Genomic DNA, 16,650 nt, shown 5'->3' with positions numbered 1-16,650 from the left:
GAAAGCTGCTTTTTAAAATTTAATTTAATAAGAGCACCGAATATTGAGCAGTAATAAGCAACTGTTAAGCTTTGGGGGTTGATGACATTCTCCTTCCGAAAGTTACTTTCTTAAAAAGCAGTCATTGTTATGCTGGTTTGCTGTGATTTACCAAGAAAGTTAAATCTCAACTGTTAGCATGAACGTCTGGAGGGAACAAAAGGTAAATAATCCAGAACAACAGGTGATTGAAAGAAGAGGGTATTTGGCTCTGGAATGTGTTTTTGTGTTGATTTGCTTAGTTTCTACACAGGATAAGTTGCCAGAAACCTTGAGCATTCCTTTTCTTTGTCACTAACAGTGACAGGCAAGTCACCTCTGCTGTGCCTCATTTTCTTCATGTAACTCCCCCCAAGGAGGGTATGGTGACAACACTATAATGGGTATGAATATTGTTTGAAAGGTTTAGAAAGCATTTAAAACATCTAATTGGTGCGTCTTCTGGGCAATTCAGTAAGCAAGATAATAAGGGCTGGAGGAAGACCTGACCCCAGGGGCAGCCTACCCTGGAAGAGTGGAAGTTTTTTTTAAAGGGTTACTTTTCCAAAGGAAGAAATAAGAGAGAATAGGATCTTGGAAATAAGACTTCGAGTAAATCTGCTGTGTACATCGTGCAGTGTTGTTATCAGGGTGTCTGGAGACATTCTCAAGAAATGATTTTGGAAGATGATGTCTCCATAGTCTCAACCGCCTTCCCTCTTTACCAGAATGTGCTGCTTTTCCAGGGAAGAGAAGGGATGGACCCCAGCAGTTTTCATTCCAGTAGTCAGTTTAGTGAAGATTTTTGCTTTGCTTGCTTTGTGGAATGCTTTTGTGATTGGATCTCTGCCCACTGTGCTTGATCAGGCAGAACAAGTTGGGGACTGATCACAGCAGTCACCTAACAAGCTCCCTATTTAGTGCAGGTGTAGGCCCCCTCCCCTTTCTCCCCCCCCCCCCCCCCCCCCCCCCCCCCCCCCCCCCCCCGCTTTAGAAAACTTGCCATACAAAAACTCACGTTTGCAGCACGGACACATTAAAGAGTGATCATTAAAACGACAAAAGGATGCTTTGGCTTGCCAAAGGGTTCAATTCAGATCTCCTTTAAATTGTGAGCTCCCCCCAACACACACACACAAACGTACACGTGCAGGCACACACACACAATCACCACTACTACTAGAACCATGCACTTAAAATATACAGATCTATTTCCAAGAATTTAATTCATAACCAGCTTTTCAAGAACAGATCTATTTTATTCTGTAAAGTACACCTGGGAATTGGTCTTAAGCTACTGTTTGAACCTAACTGCTGAAGACACCATTTATGATATTGATGTGAGTGTTCCATAGCTGTCTATGTCCCTGTGGTACTTTGGAAAGGACAAGTTTTCATAGAGGTTTGTCTATACTTTCCACTACTCTTTGTTTAAGCAAAGATGAAAATTAGTGAAAATTTCTTGTTCCTTAAATAAACCCTGTCTTCCCAAATATTATCTAGATTCTAAAATAAGTAACATTATCTTAGCATAAGTTACTGATTTGTGAATAACTTCAAATGACTTTGCAGCTATTCTGGAGGCTTAATGTTCTCTAAATGTGTTGTTCATTGAGGAAATTCCTAACTTTATTGAGTAACTACAGCAAGGAGGCTGTATCTCACAGGGAGGTAGGTGGTTAGGTTAAAACAAGAGAGTGAATGGGGAAGCACTTTGGACCTTTAAAGCACTTTACAAGTGTAAGATATTTTAATTTTGTTATTGGATTAACAAACATTGAAGTTCCAACAATTTCAACAGATAACTTAGCTTCTTGCCAAAATGATTGGTCCTGAGACTGATTAAAGCACGTAATTTGCTGAGATATATAAAAGGGAGGATACATAGAAAGAAATCATTGCAGGAAATTACTTTCGCTCCCATCTTTATGTAAATTGATATGGTAGAATGTTGTCTGTGAAGGGTTAAGAACAAGCTGGCTAATTCTGATTCTATAAAGCTATAGAATAATTTTCACCCATTTCTGATCTCTCTTCACCTTCCTATCTAACATTAAAAAGAAGATCATCTTAGAAAATGACAAATATGCTTTGACAAAGGAGCAAAGGCACAGTCTCTTCATCAGGAGTTAGATATCTCCCAGAGTAATTTTAATCTATGGCAAATGCTTAGAACAGTTCCTGGCACATAGTAGGTGTTATACATGAATTATTATACTACTATTACCATTGTTGTTACTGTTCTTATTATTATCACCTTTAGAAACACAGAGCTAAATTAAAGTTCTGTGTCCCCAAATCGCACTTTTCAGTTAGTCATTACTTTCACTTAAAATGGCTTACATGCTTGTTCAGAGTTGGAATCTTTATAGTTGGGATCTGTTTATAACTTGAGCGAAATGAAGGGAGCCCGTAAGGCAGTGAGACAACTTTTTTTCATATAACACAAAATTAATATATAATCTCATTTACCTACAAGTCACATTGCATATAAGTAAGTACTTCAAAGCCATTTGTTCAAGTCAGTTAGAAAGAAGCACACAAATATAACCTGGACTTGACTTTTTTATAAATGAAATAATTTAAGAAGTGTGAAGTCTTCAGATTTTAAACACATGGGTTATAAGTATTAGCATTTAGGAGGAGAATGCAGTTTCTTATATGGTTTAGTGTGACTCCTGACCCACGAATGCATTTTTGCCTCTTTTACTGCTGTATCTGATATAGAATTCATAGTTTAAAATGACTTAAGGTTAAAAAAATTCACTGATTTTTCCATTCCAGAGATGGGAAGATAAGAGCAGCTCTAAGAGAGGTGAGAGAATTGGCCAGCCAAATTAGTAAAGTTATAACAGCACCTGGTATGAAGAAGCAAAAAAAAAAAAAAAAAAATCTGTAGTAATTACCTTTTGAAATTGTAGACAGTGTTATTAACATGAAGGACATATAAGCTGCTTTTCAGTGTACTACTGCCAGCTCCTCTTGCTATAAATTATAGGTGCTTGAGAGCAAATTTTTTGTTGTATTGGACTTATTTATTATACGTTACTAGAATAAAATCTCCATATAGCAGAGATATGTCAGTCACCATGGATGGGTCACTTATTTTAGGCAACATTCATCCCCACCAAAAAAAAAAAAAAAAAACAACTGGACAGTCATTTGGAGCAGATATATTTGACCTATAACAATTAAAGATTTCATTCAGTTAAAGTTAACTAAAGTTATTGGCAATCATTATCCATGTGCATCCATTCCATTTTTAAGAGTGATGCTTCCCAGGTAAAAATTTTGGCCATTCACTAGCAAGAGACCTTCTTTAAACAAGGACTGGGACTTGAATATCACACACGCATCAAAACTCGAATAAGATCTCTTGCTTTCTTTCCCTCCCCCTAATTACCAAATATGAACCAAAACACTTCAGTCATTGGCAGGGAATTGTTTGGGGAACAAACTCGGGCTTCTTCGAGTGATCCCCCCAAGTCTTCATGTTGGAATAGATGAGGATAACCGGTGTAGGGAGAAATCAGGAATATTGTATGTGATTTAAAAGGGATCGTTGTTAAATTGTCAGCTTGTTGATGGAGGAAATGCCTTACAGTTGCCTACTGCCTTATAATTTGCAAAGCATATTTACATTCATTATTTTACTGGGGGACAGTAGGTACTGGAACTGAAGCTGGTGTTAAGAATTTCCCCCTGGTCAAAGAGGTAAGTGGCAGAGCAGAAAATCAAACCCATACATCTGATTTCAAGTCCAGTGCTCCACCCAGAACACCACACTGCCCTTTCATCAGATGTTCAATATGTTATTTTCCTGTTGATGAAAGATTATTATACAGGCAAGGATTGGGAACATTTAAAATCTTCTTGAATTTGATGGTATCCAATCTCGTTGTAAGTAATTCATTCGGAGTGTTATAACTGTGAGCCATCCACCAGAGCTTGGGTCATTTTCATTACATTGAACTGTTTGCCATAGCTTTAGAATAAAAGAATTTGACCTGTACTGGAATCGAAGGTTTTCAGTCTGGGAGAGGAGTTTGCTCATCTTTACCTCTCAAACACAAATAGTGTGTGTATCTACTTGGATCCCACGGAAACACTGAAAGGAATGAAAGGGGTACATTCAGTAAACTTCCAGTAATGGTCCTTTCCTTAACTGAAGTCACCTACGTGTGGTTTTCCGAATAATCCATTGACATTTGCCAGTTATGGCCAAAAGTCTTGCAATTCCATTTTTTCCATATGTATAAAATCTGATATTTTAATCTGCACCATCATGGTGGGAAAAAACAGAATAAAATGAGACAAGCGGAAGCAAAAACACTGTAAGAAAGAGATGCTCTTCAAAAAGCAAATTTGCTTTTGGCAGTCAGGAAAGTAGACTTTAGACGCCTTGAAAATCAAATCCTCTCCTTGGGACCGAAAAATCCGTTTTTAAAATTAAATTCATTTTGTTTAGCACCTTTTTGAAAATGCTTTAAGACTATGTAAAAATAGCTCAAATAGCTCAGACATTTTATTGGCAGTATTGGAAAATAGCTTTTGTCAAATGGTTAATTAAAGCCTGCAGTATGTTTTGTCTCAGAGGTGCTGCCAGGCTCAAAGATGGTGAGGATCATTTACTGGAAAGTACTGCTTGGTCCTGAGTGAGAAATGAGAGATGAAAAGGCTACCTTTTCTAATCATGAAATGAATACATTACAGCACACTCAGTTTTTACCACAACTATTAGATTGCTAATTTTAAAGCTATTGATAAAATTGCCAAGATAATGCACTCACCATATGAAATGAAAATACGTTCTCTAGCAATTCTGCATTGGTTATTGTAGTTAAATATTTATTTATTGAAATGAGAAAATTATTGCTATTTTTCCCCTAGCTTCCTGACATGCCCTTTCTTATTGGTTAGGGTTGCATTGATTGCATTATGTGAGTCTTACCCTCCTGTGCCCTTTGCCAAACTTGTGTCCCTAATTTCAGGAAAACATGCCTTTCCTGGTCTCTCTCTAGCTGTAAAGGTGAGGCTGCTCTGGGAGTCCCTCGAGGCCCCCAGAGGGAGGATTTCTTTCCCCAGACGTTGCCACTCCTAGTTCACAGGCTGCTTGCGCTTAGCTCGCAGGAACAGCCTTCCTTGTGGCCTTCTTGTTCTGCAGGTCCCGGGCTGTGCCGCCTGCCCTGCTCTCACTTGTTGGCACAGAGGCAGCGGGGCTGGTGTTTAAAGCCGTTTTCTGGTTGGGTTGACCACAATACGTCTGATGCTAGCCAGACCTTCTGGATCTACTGAATATCCAGTTCCCCATAAACTGTAGTCACTTGAGCTAGTTCTCACAATTTATATAATTGGCCTCTCTATGATTACTAATTTGCTACTTGTAGACTTGAAACTCAGAGAGAATATCCACGAAGACTACCTCTAAATTCACCTTGAAAATGATTCACGTGTGCACCCACGGCGCCCTTGAAGGTCTGACCAATAAGTGTGGTGTTTAACTCCTGCCTCTTCATAAGTTGTGCCTCTGGTCTGGAAGGCATATCAACACTGTCCTCACACACGAACCTGCCACCTCCTATGAAGGACTCCTTGTTGTGGCTGCAGCTCTGACCATAGTTTCTCCTGCCACCCTGCCCCCAGCTATTTTAGCTGCGTGAATTTAGGGGACCCTATTCTTATTGCCATGGCTAGAAGAGATCTTTTCCTGGAGCCTCATATTGAAACTTCAGACAGATCTCCTCACAGAAATGATGTTATAAGTGACCGTTGGGTGCAGTCACAATCGTTCCTCTCCCAGTTCAGGACCTGCATAGGTTTAATACAGGCATGTGTGGGTGAACCTAGGAACCTATCCGCCATTTATTTATAACATTGTTTCCATAGGATAATTTATTCTGAGCTTCAACTAAACAATGAGGCTTGGAATATGTCTCTTTTGTAAATCGGAGACTGCCGATATTAGAGTTCTAGTAACTTGCATTCTTTAAGTCTGCAGTAACTAGGCAGCAGAGTGAAGTGGCCCAAGTGTGTGTTGGGAGGTAGTGGCGAAGCTGACCTGCGAGGAAAATCCTGTAGCTGATCCCCAGATAGTTTGTATCCAGATAATCAAGACTGGAATGAACACGCATAAGTGGTCCAGGGCCTGCCTGCGAAGGGCAGGTGTGAAACAATTGAGCTGACCTTTGAGGAGATGGAGGTTTACGAGCGTCATCCATTTCCCTTAACAGATTCTTTTGAGTATTCCATCACAAAACCGTTGCCGCCATGAGGAGAAGCATATTTGATCTTCTAATCTGTAAAGGAGTCAACAGTCTGCTGTGATTGGTGTTGTAAAGACTAGCAGCAATTATTGCTAGTTTTCACCCTTGAGGGACAGCACTTCGATTTTTATCAGGCTCTTGAGGGTCATCCTCCCGTATATTTACGGGGCACAGAAAGGTGTGATGATCTATTCTTATTGGGGGAAAAAAACTGTATATAAGCCAGAAGCAGTGCTAGGCTAAATAATGTAACTGTATTACTATGCACTCATCTTTGGGGTAAATGCTTCCATTTCTCCTCGTTTACTTTCATTTGCTTGTCTTCAGTGCTTTGTTTGCCCCTGCTTGTTTGTGATCACCAGTTGATCATGGGGATGGCTAGCATGTTGACTAATAAACAGTGAGAAATTTTCAAAAGAACTTGAATTTTTTTTCAGTTCTAGGAAGATTGGAGTTAGAAGTATAACTGAGGCCACGAGATTGGGGAGAGTAGAAAGAGAATGAGAGGCTAACTGGATATATTGTTATCATTTGGGCTTCTCTGGGCAGGGGAACCATCGCTGTGTTGGACTTCAGGCTGTAATAGAGGCATGTTTGCAATTCATGTGAAGAGGCCTGGAATGCCCTGGAGGAACTGCCTTACTGGCTCACCCTACACATTTCCAGGGATATTGAAGTCATGTGTGTTTTATTAGTATACTAAAGATTAATGTTTAGGTTTATATCATTAGACAAATTGAACCAGAAACATTTACTGCGTTTGTTTTTGAGAAGAAAATGATACCTGCCAGATTTGGGGGGCCAAGAGTAGGAAAATATTTTGACCCATCCAGAGTCCATTGAGTTTTCTCCCTTATGGAGAAAAACTACTTGAAGAGCATACCTCCCATTAAAAGGGGTGGAATTAACTTGTCATTAAAGAGATCTTTGATCAATCGGAAAGTAAGAGTACCTGGTACAGTAATTATTTATAACCTGTCAATCTCAAGTGGAAGTAATCCATCAAAATCAGATCACATTATTAAAAGCATCGACATTTACCTTTCTGGTGGTGGAATGATATCAAAATGAACAGGAAACAGAACTAAGATATGACTGTCAGCCCTTTGATTCATTTTGCAGACTGTTTTTGATGGAGTTTTAATCCCAAATTGCTTTCCTTTGCCACCCAGCAAGCTTCTGGGTTATTTCCTACGCTGTTCTTTGGAATGTGCTCCGGGAATGTAAGCTCATTTTAATATTGGCCTAAGTAAAACAGGATTATAAAGGTAAATCTGTGGCTCAAGTTCCCATAATGCATTTCAAAAGCAAATTAAATTATTTTTGGATTATCTTGTTTTGGATAGCATTATTCCTTTCTACCAGCATGGCTAATCAAGAGTTGACAAATATATTTTGCAAAGTAAACTTGAAATCACACCATGATTTGCTAGGTTTTAGTGTGTTATCAACCATTCACTCAATGCTGGTGTGTAGGTGTTATAGGAAAGCAGTTGAAATATGAATCAAATTTTTAGTAGAGCCCCTGTCATTTTTTTAAAAAGTAAGAAGAAAGAAACCTCTAATAGCAACAAATGCCCCTAAGTTCAGGCTTAGTGTAATGTTGATGGGGCAGTTAGATGGAGCTTAATTTGTATGTTTCTAGAAAAAATACCTGTGAAATATAGTATATTATAGAGGGTAGTAAGAAATCTCTTTTAAGGCCCATTCAGTATACTATATATGAACATATTTTTATATTAAAACAAAGTAGAAAACTAAATACCTAATTTAGTTTTGATATTGCACCTGCAGTAGCTTTCTAACCTTAAATTTCTGTGAAAATCCTCCAGCTGACAGGAGCTTCAGAATTCCACAATGTCTAGCCTAATTTTGCAGTGGATAACTGAGTTGCTAGTGTGTACTGTCGTGGTTAACCTCTGGCTATCACACCTTTCATCCTGTGTAAAATTGATAGATACATAGAATCTAAAGTTTCCTAAGCCCACTACTGACAAGAAAACTTAATGTCTTTACTAATCTAAGGTGTAATTTAAAAAAAGAAAACTTTTAATGTGGAGGAACGGCCCTATACAATGAATCATGATGAATAGCCATAAGTAGGTGGGAGGGGAATGGAGAGCTTTGATGCTTCATCCAGATGCAAGTTGTTACATTTTTAAAACCTCTGATGAAAGAATGAATAGTTAAAACGTATACTGCTGGTTTAATGCAAGATCTTGTACTTGAAGCCTACTCTGGGGGGGGGGGCGGGGGCGGGGTGTGTGTGTTCCATGGATTTTTTTACATTGGCTATAATGAAATAGAATATTCGGTTCTTTGATGTGACCTGATCTTAAATTAACACTCACATCCCATAATCAATTTGCTGACCATTTTATCCCCATCCCTTCTCCAGTTCAGCACCTTCTTCAATGAGCCAGACACCCTTCCTCTGCCCCACTCCCGATTATGTACCCTCTCAATAAGCAGAAGGCCAAGAGAGTAATACCAGACTTCTTTTTGTTAGACAGATGGAGATTTCAGTCGTATCTCCTTTACAGGTGTGATTTTGCTCTTTTAGACAAAATTTAGTGATTGAATCTGGAGACTAGCACCAAGTCTATGCTTAAAGCCTTTGACTCGTGCCACGTAATTTGATGAAGGCATAATCAAGCATGTAGGAGAAGAAAAAATTTCTCTTTGCCCAATGCCAGGCTCACTTGCTGGCCCCGCTGGGAGAAAGTAGAGCAGTGCATGCACATTGATTGACAAAGCTGCTATCCACCAGAAAAGTCAGAGTGGAGCCTGGGGGCAAAAGGAGTAACTGCCCTTGCGCCTTTGCCGGCCTTTGCTGGGCTTGTGCTGGCGTTTCAAACGTCACAGGCAGCCAGCCTCGTTGTGCATGTCCGTGCAAAGGCAGTCTCCTCAATGTGGCTCCCCAAAACTACTAGTTCGATTTCGTTTTGTTTTGTTTTAGAATAGGGTGCGGGTAAAAGCGCTTCACACTTTAATTCTGAAAGTAACTTTTATTCTGTCATTTTTTTTCCTAGAGTGATTACATTGCCACAAAAACACATTTTAGAAGAAAAGTGATGCTTATGGAATTTCATCTTTGTCTACTCCAGATCTGCCTAAAAGAAAGAGAAATAACAGGCTTCTGAATAGAAAGCAACCTGAATTTCTAAAAGCCTACAAGTGGATGCTGTCAGTTGAATGATCCTACAACAGATCATTCGTACTGCTGCCTTATAGATCCAGTGATTTTGAATTTAAAAATTCCCACTGTATTTTGTTTTTGTTTTCTGGCTTCCCTCCCCAATCTGTCTTTTTGAAAGGAAACAAATACTAAAAAGTGAGCATCTCATAACTCATTTCCTCTTTTAAAAAAAATGTTATTTACATATGTGTAAATTTGGCCAGTACCCATTTTACTAATGTATAATACTTAGATTAAGTTTTGAAGTTGAAAACCTTTGAAATAAGAGGAGATAAAGAAGAAAGGTATGTTCCTGAGAAGGTAGGTATGATCTGGAATCTTTTTTTCCTGAGTAGTATATACACAAAACTTTTCTTGAGCAAGGAATTAAACACGAACTGAACTGATACCTTGATGGGACATTTCTAATATTTTAAAGGCAGCACCAAAGGGCAGATTATCTCAGTTTTGCTCATTAACAAAACTGCAACATTCTGTCCACATTAAATGTTAACTAAACTGATACACTCTGGGCCTCCCCCTTTCACCTTCCATTCTTCCCCTCTTTCTGGCTCTTTCCTTGACACATACTTTCCCTCCTATGCCCAGGGCTCCTATAAAGAGATCAGTTTCCCATATTCAAGACATTAGTGTATACATATCGATCAATATTCTGACTAAAACTTAAGCCGAAAGGAACCTCTTATAAGGTCTTGTTTCCCTTTGGACAATGAGACTGTGTAAGATGTACCAAATTAAAAAAAAAAGAAAAAAGAATCAGAGCAAGCTCCCCCCTCCTGTTTTTGCTTGCCTCTGATGGAAACTGAATTAAGATTTTAGGAACCTGGACCTTTGAGAACATGACACTAACAGGTGGTGATCACAGAGGATAGGTACAAAGGTCTTGAAGCTTGCTTAGAGCTTTGTTATGTGGTGGCACACAAATCACGACTTGTACCATCACTGGCAAACCTCGTCATATCAAAGATGGGTGTGAGTGTCCGTATAACTGTGTGAGTGCTAACGTGTGTGCACACCTTTTGTGTACATGTGATTGTAGATGTACCTGTTGTGCGTAACTCTGTTTAAAAAAATTGCTTTGCATTTAATGTGCAACTTTGAAATAGTATAATATTTACCAGAAGTTTTTCACCACTTGGTTTTGATGTCTTTGAACGTGTACTTCTATCTTCAAGCAGGCTTATAGTACATGTGTTGCTACACTAACTTTTCCGAAGAACCGAGTTGACTTCTATGAGTTTTCCTTGCCTACCAACCAAAGGGATTTGGGGGGGGCTCTTTACTGTTTGTTCCCTTGTGAGTGGTGCTGAGGAGAGGATAAGGCTGCAGTACCAATCACTACTCCAGTTACTGGTCACTGCTAGGGCATCAGTTTAATCAGTTCCTTCAGACTCTTCTCTTTTTCCAACCTAATCAAAGAATTCAGTGTGGCTTTTGTTCGTTATGGTAACAATGCGTCTTTAGGCAGCCTTTTCTCAAGCCTTCTGTCACCATTTTATTTTCAAGTCAGTTAAGTCATAATGGTTCCGAATTGTGGAATGAAAAGATTATTTGGGGGAAAATGCTGTATTGCTTTATTTGCAAACTAGGCTCAGAGGCTGCCAGCAGACAGGGTACAGCACAGATGTGACACTGCTGAATAAATGAATGGGAAACCTCATACACAACAGTACAAATAGTAACAGGTACAAATAGTCACAGGTACAGCATAACAAATATGCAATCTTTTGACACTACTTCTTAGTTTACAGACACAACTAATTTATTCAGTATTGTGATGGAAGAATCTTTTTAGAATATGTGTACCAATATATCACTTACCGTCCAGCTACCAGTTTATGCTGCTGTTAAGAAAAACCAATGATGGAACGATTTTTTGTGACGTCTACATTTCATTTGGTATCAGACATAGTCACTTGGTCAGTAAAATCTAAAACTTTACAGTTCCAACAGTTCATTACATTTGCTGTTTCTGCTTCACAGATCTGCTTTGAGTTGCTCTGGCTTTGTCTTCCTTTGTAAATACTCTTATATTCTTTTTTCTTTGTAAACATCTCATTTGCAGTTTTGGGAGACAAACGTGCAACTCTGTATAGTGTTTATATATATATCCGACTTGCCTTTCCATAGAGCTACTCGCAATAAATGTGTTCATGAAAGTTATTTGTGTGGAGACTCATTTTTTCTTAATAGTGTCATCTCTACTACTTCATTATAAATATATATTTTCTGCTCCATGGTAGGATCGACTGCATTTTTCAGAATAAAGCAGTTGGGGTAACTGAGGGTTTGGGTTAAAGTTATTATGCCTAGAAACTTGAGGCTTTTTAATAGAGTTAATATCATCTCCCAAGTCTTGATTCTCCAAAAGTGGAGGTTATACTGCGTGGCATGTGGGACCTTAGTTCCACGACCAGGGTTCGAACCCGTGCCCCCTGCAGTGGAAGCACAGGGTCTTAATCCCTGGACCACCAGGGAAGTCCCTGGTGTAGAACTTAACCTGAGTTTTCATGTCAATCCTGATAATGTGTGAATCCTAAGTAGAAGGGACTACTCAATAAGGTTTCAGGTAATCAGTTACAGTTTTCTTTTGTCTCCTTCTCTTGCCACTTACTCTTGCCCTTTAAATGACTCCCTTTTTATTTACTTATTTTTAACCCCTGGGAAGATAAATATGAGTATATGGAAAATTCACCAATGAACAGACAGCAAACATTCATCAGCATTGACGAATGGATTGAATGTCAAGAATATATTAGTAAATTGTATCGTCGGCCTAATCAGAAGCCAAAGGTTTAAAGGAACACTAGACAAATGATCGCATCCCTGATTCCTTCCTTTACCAAATCGCCCTTGCCACAGAGAAGGGCAGTGTAATAAGACTTTGGGACCCATGCTTGCTCAAGGATCAACGGGGAAATGGGGGAGGGATCAGTGGAGTCAGATGGGCCACAGAGTAGGAAGCAGTTCCCACATCATGTGCATAAGCCACGAGCTTCATGGACTGTATGTGGACAATTGAGTTCATTATACAGCTTGAGTTTACTTAATGCACCTAAGAAGTTGTGTGTAAAAGAATATCACAGTGGGAATGTATAGTTAGACTGCCTTTATCATTAGAAAGTGTCCACAACAGAGATCATCTTAAAATCTGTAATTTAAATGTGTATATGTGTACATGTATGTGTACACACATACACATATGTATACATAAATACATATACACACACTTTACAGATTTAATATATCTATTTATCTATATCTATATATATGGATACATAGGTCTGTCCTCTCTTCAAGGCAGGCAATCTATATTTGCCAAGGCATAGCCCAAATATATTTTTTTCATCCCAAACAGCCCCTCAAAGCCAGATAGGCACATCTGTGCTTTTCAGTCTATATAATCATTGTATACTCACTTGCTGATTCACATCTTAATGGAACTTGAATTCCTGCAATAGTAGGCATAGTCAGTGTGGCTGCTTTGACTATCAGCAGAACTTGCCAGCTGGAAAGCTCTATGTTGAAGAGTTTGTGAACAGAACTTCAGCTTCTCCACTCCTCTAATCACATACATAGCAGCCATGTGCTCACTATACAATGTGAAGGGGTACTGTTTCTTTAAAGCATAAAACCTATTCAGGAGACTTGTCAGGTATACACAAGTTAAGCACCTTCAGTGACTGCTTAGAAAAATATTACTAGGTGGTAACTGACCCCAAAGGGCATCTTGGAAATGCACCAAAATGCTTTTTTAAATGTTTTGAAAACAAAAATGCTCAAAGGCAGAACCTGGAAAATGTGAGTATGAAAATATGGTAAACCAGATCAGGGCCCCTAATTTATAAAATGTGCAAAAGAGAAATCATGCAAAATTAAGGCGCAGAATGAGGCTCAACTGTATTCTGTTTTAGAAAAACCAATACATTTTCCCTCCAAGACAGGCATTTTAACGGATGCTGGTTTTCAGGCAGCTACCTTAAGTCCCAGTTCGCTGCTTACGCGTACTTTGGAGATAAGAAATGCAACTGAGCTGTACAAAATGCGACAACTTCCCTCCTGTCTCTTGTGTATGATAAATACTAAAGCAATTAGGAACCACTGTTGCATACTACATTGGAATTTGTCAGTAACATCAGTGCTGTGCTATATAAATGGGGGAAACTTTTTGAAGTCCTGAGAATTTCAGAGATGACCACTGATTTAACTTAAACATTTGGGTCCATAGAACTGAAATAGAAACAATCCCCTCCTTGACCCTTCTTGTTTGTTTTTTTTTCTTTTTTTAATTGAGGTATAATTGACATATAAAACTGGTAGTTTCAGGTGTACAGTGTAATGATTCAATATTTGTATACACTGCAAAATGATCACCACAGTAAGTCTGTCACCATCTGTCACCATACAAGGTTACAAAAATTTTTTTTCTTGCCATGAGAACTTTTAAGATTTATTCTCTTAGCAACTTTCAAATATACACTACGATATTATTGATTATAGTCACCATGCTGTACATTAAATCCCCATGATGTATATATTTTATAACTGGAAATTTGTACCTCTTGACCCCCTTCACTTATTTCACCCATCCCCCCTCCCCCCGACAACCACCTTTTTGTTTTCTGTATCTATGGACTTTGTTTTGTTTGTTCATTTGTTTTTGCAGGTTCCACGTGTAAGTGAGATCATACGGCATTTGTCTCTCTCTGTCTGACTTCACTTGGCATAATGCCCTCAAGGCCCATCCATCTTGCTGCAAATGGCAAGATTTTATTCTTTTTATGGCTGAGTAGTATTCCATTGTACATATGTACCACATCATCTTTATCCATTCACCCACTGATGGACACTTAGGTTGTTTTCATACCTTGACTATTGTAAATAATGCTGCAATGAACATAGGGGTGCATGTGTCTTTTCAAATTAGTGTGTTTTTTTTAAAACAAATACTCGGAAGTGGAATTGCTCGGTCATGTGGTAGTTCTACCTTTAATTTTTTGAGGAACCTCTATACTTTTTTCCATAGTGGCTGCACCAATTTACATTTCCACCAACAGTGAACTAAGGTTCTCTTTTCTCCACCCTTACCAGCACTTGTTATTTCTTGTCTTTTTGATGATGGCCATTCTGACAGGTGTGAGGTGATATCTCATTTTGGTTTCGATCTGCATTTCCCTGATGATTAGTAATGTTGAGCATCTTTTCATGTACCTATTGACTATCTGTATGTCTTTTTTTGGGAAAATGTCTATTCATATCCTCTGCTCATTTTTTAAATCAGATTGTTTGGGGTTGTTTTTGTTTGTTTTGTTTTGTATTTTTGTTATTGAGTTATATAGTTCTTTATATATTTTGGATACAAATCCCATATCAGTTATATGCTTTACAAATATTTTCTCCCATTCAGTAGGTTGCCTTTTCATTTTGCTAATGACTTGACTTTTCAATCTCAGAATATGCGTTATAGGTATTCTATTGCACTGGCAGGAACCTGAAATATCATTTCAATAACAAAAGGAGCAAGGAAATATTGAAATGGGAAGCAGATTCTTAAACATCTACAGAAAAATGTGATGCCCACAGTTCATTCTGTATTTCCACACTTGTAACTCGCAAGAAGTTTTTCAACATTTTTGTACTTTCTGCATCATTTTCAGGGAATTGAATGCATATTGGCCATTGAAAATATGTCCATGCTCAGATTTTTGTTATTGTTGTATTTTAACTTTCTCAGAAGCAGTTTAGGAACCATCTTTCTGACCCTGCCTTTTTATTATGTTTTCTTTTCCTCTTTATATTAAGAATATGCTCATTCTAGGAAGACAGGCAGTATTGGTGGTGGTGCTTCGACAGTACTTAGAATTATAGCTAAATATCTCACATTAATTACACAGTAGATATAACGCATATAAGATACAGAAACCGCAAAAAACTTTTTTTGCAAGACTACCAGGTCTTTTGGTGGGAGCACGACAATGACAGTAGGTCAACCTTTTAGTTGTCAAGGGTTCCAGTTTGGTTCCTTAACACCTTAGAAAACTACACTTGACTCTTAGTTTGTATAGAGTTGATACTCTGGAATTGGGTTTAGAACTACAAGGGATCTTAGACATTGTATAGACCAGGCCCTACCACCCTTCCAGCTACTTCTCTTTTCATCTACTTCTCTCCCTTGGAGAAGTCTATTTTAACCATCTTTCCTAGCTATTAAAGTCCTAATAAGAGGTCTAGTAGGAGAATAGGATGTAATGATTGGAAAGATTTCTTCTTAGTCTAGAGTTCTATGACCCATGATACATGAATAAAAATGAGAGTTTGCCATATAGGATTTGAAAGGAGGATTTTCACTTCTCCTTCCCTGTTTTCATACTTCCCACCCCCACTAAGAAATGTGTTCATTACACCAATGGTGCTCACAATATTTCACTTTGTGGATTCAGAGCCTAAAACCGTTTTTTCTACTTTCCCCACTAACAATAAAGTAAAAGACTGTATTACTAAAGTTAATGAGAAAAATATCTTATCTGAAACTCCAACTGTTAAATCACAGCTGAGACAAAAGACTAGGCTATCCTAATACAAATATTCATATTACAAGCGGTAACAGATGACCCTACAGTTAAAGCCCTATGTGCCATACAGTAAACAAAATCCTCTACAAAGATTTTGACCTACTGTTGTAATGAATATTTGCCCTGTGCTGGCACCAAGTAATTGTAAGTAATGAGATATATGAGACTTCCACTTCTGGCCAAGGTAGACCATATTTAATCTCCCACCTGAACAACTGAAAAAAGAACCTCAGAATATGAAACAAGGGGTTTCAAGACACTAGATATCAAGTAATAAAGAATACTGATCTCTAAGAGATGAGAAACAAACTCGCTAAGACCTACATCTGCCCTGTCTTACTGCCTTGAGAACAACTTCAGGTCATGGAGCAGGGTTGTGGAATCTAAGCCAATTCCTTGAATTAAAGAGATGGACCTCTAAGTCCGAGGAGGTCAATGTGCCTAGAATTCATGGCATAGATAAGACAAAAGACAGAGAAGATTCAAATTATTAAAATCAGATATAAAAAGGGGGCATTACTACTGACATTACACAGATAAAAATGACTATAAAAGAATACTATGAACAATTGTATGTGAACAAATTAGACACATTAAA

This window comes from Phocoena phocoena, chromosome X (genome assembly GCF_963924675.1).
Source record: "Phocoena phocoena chromosome X, mPhoPho1.1, whole genome shotgun sequence".
Classification (NCBI taxonomy): domain Eukaryota; kingdom Metazoa; phylum Chordata; class Mammalia; order Artiodactyla; family Phocoenidae; genus Phocoena; species Phocoena phocoena.
This window is presented reverse-complemented; position numbering follows the sequence as displayed.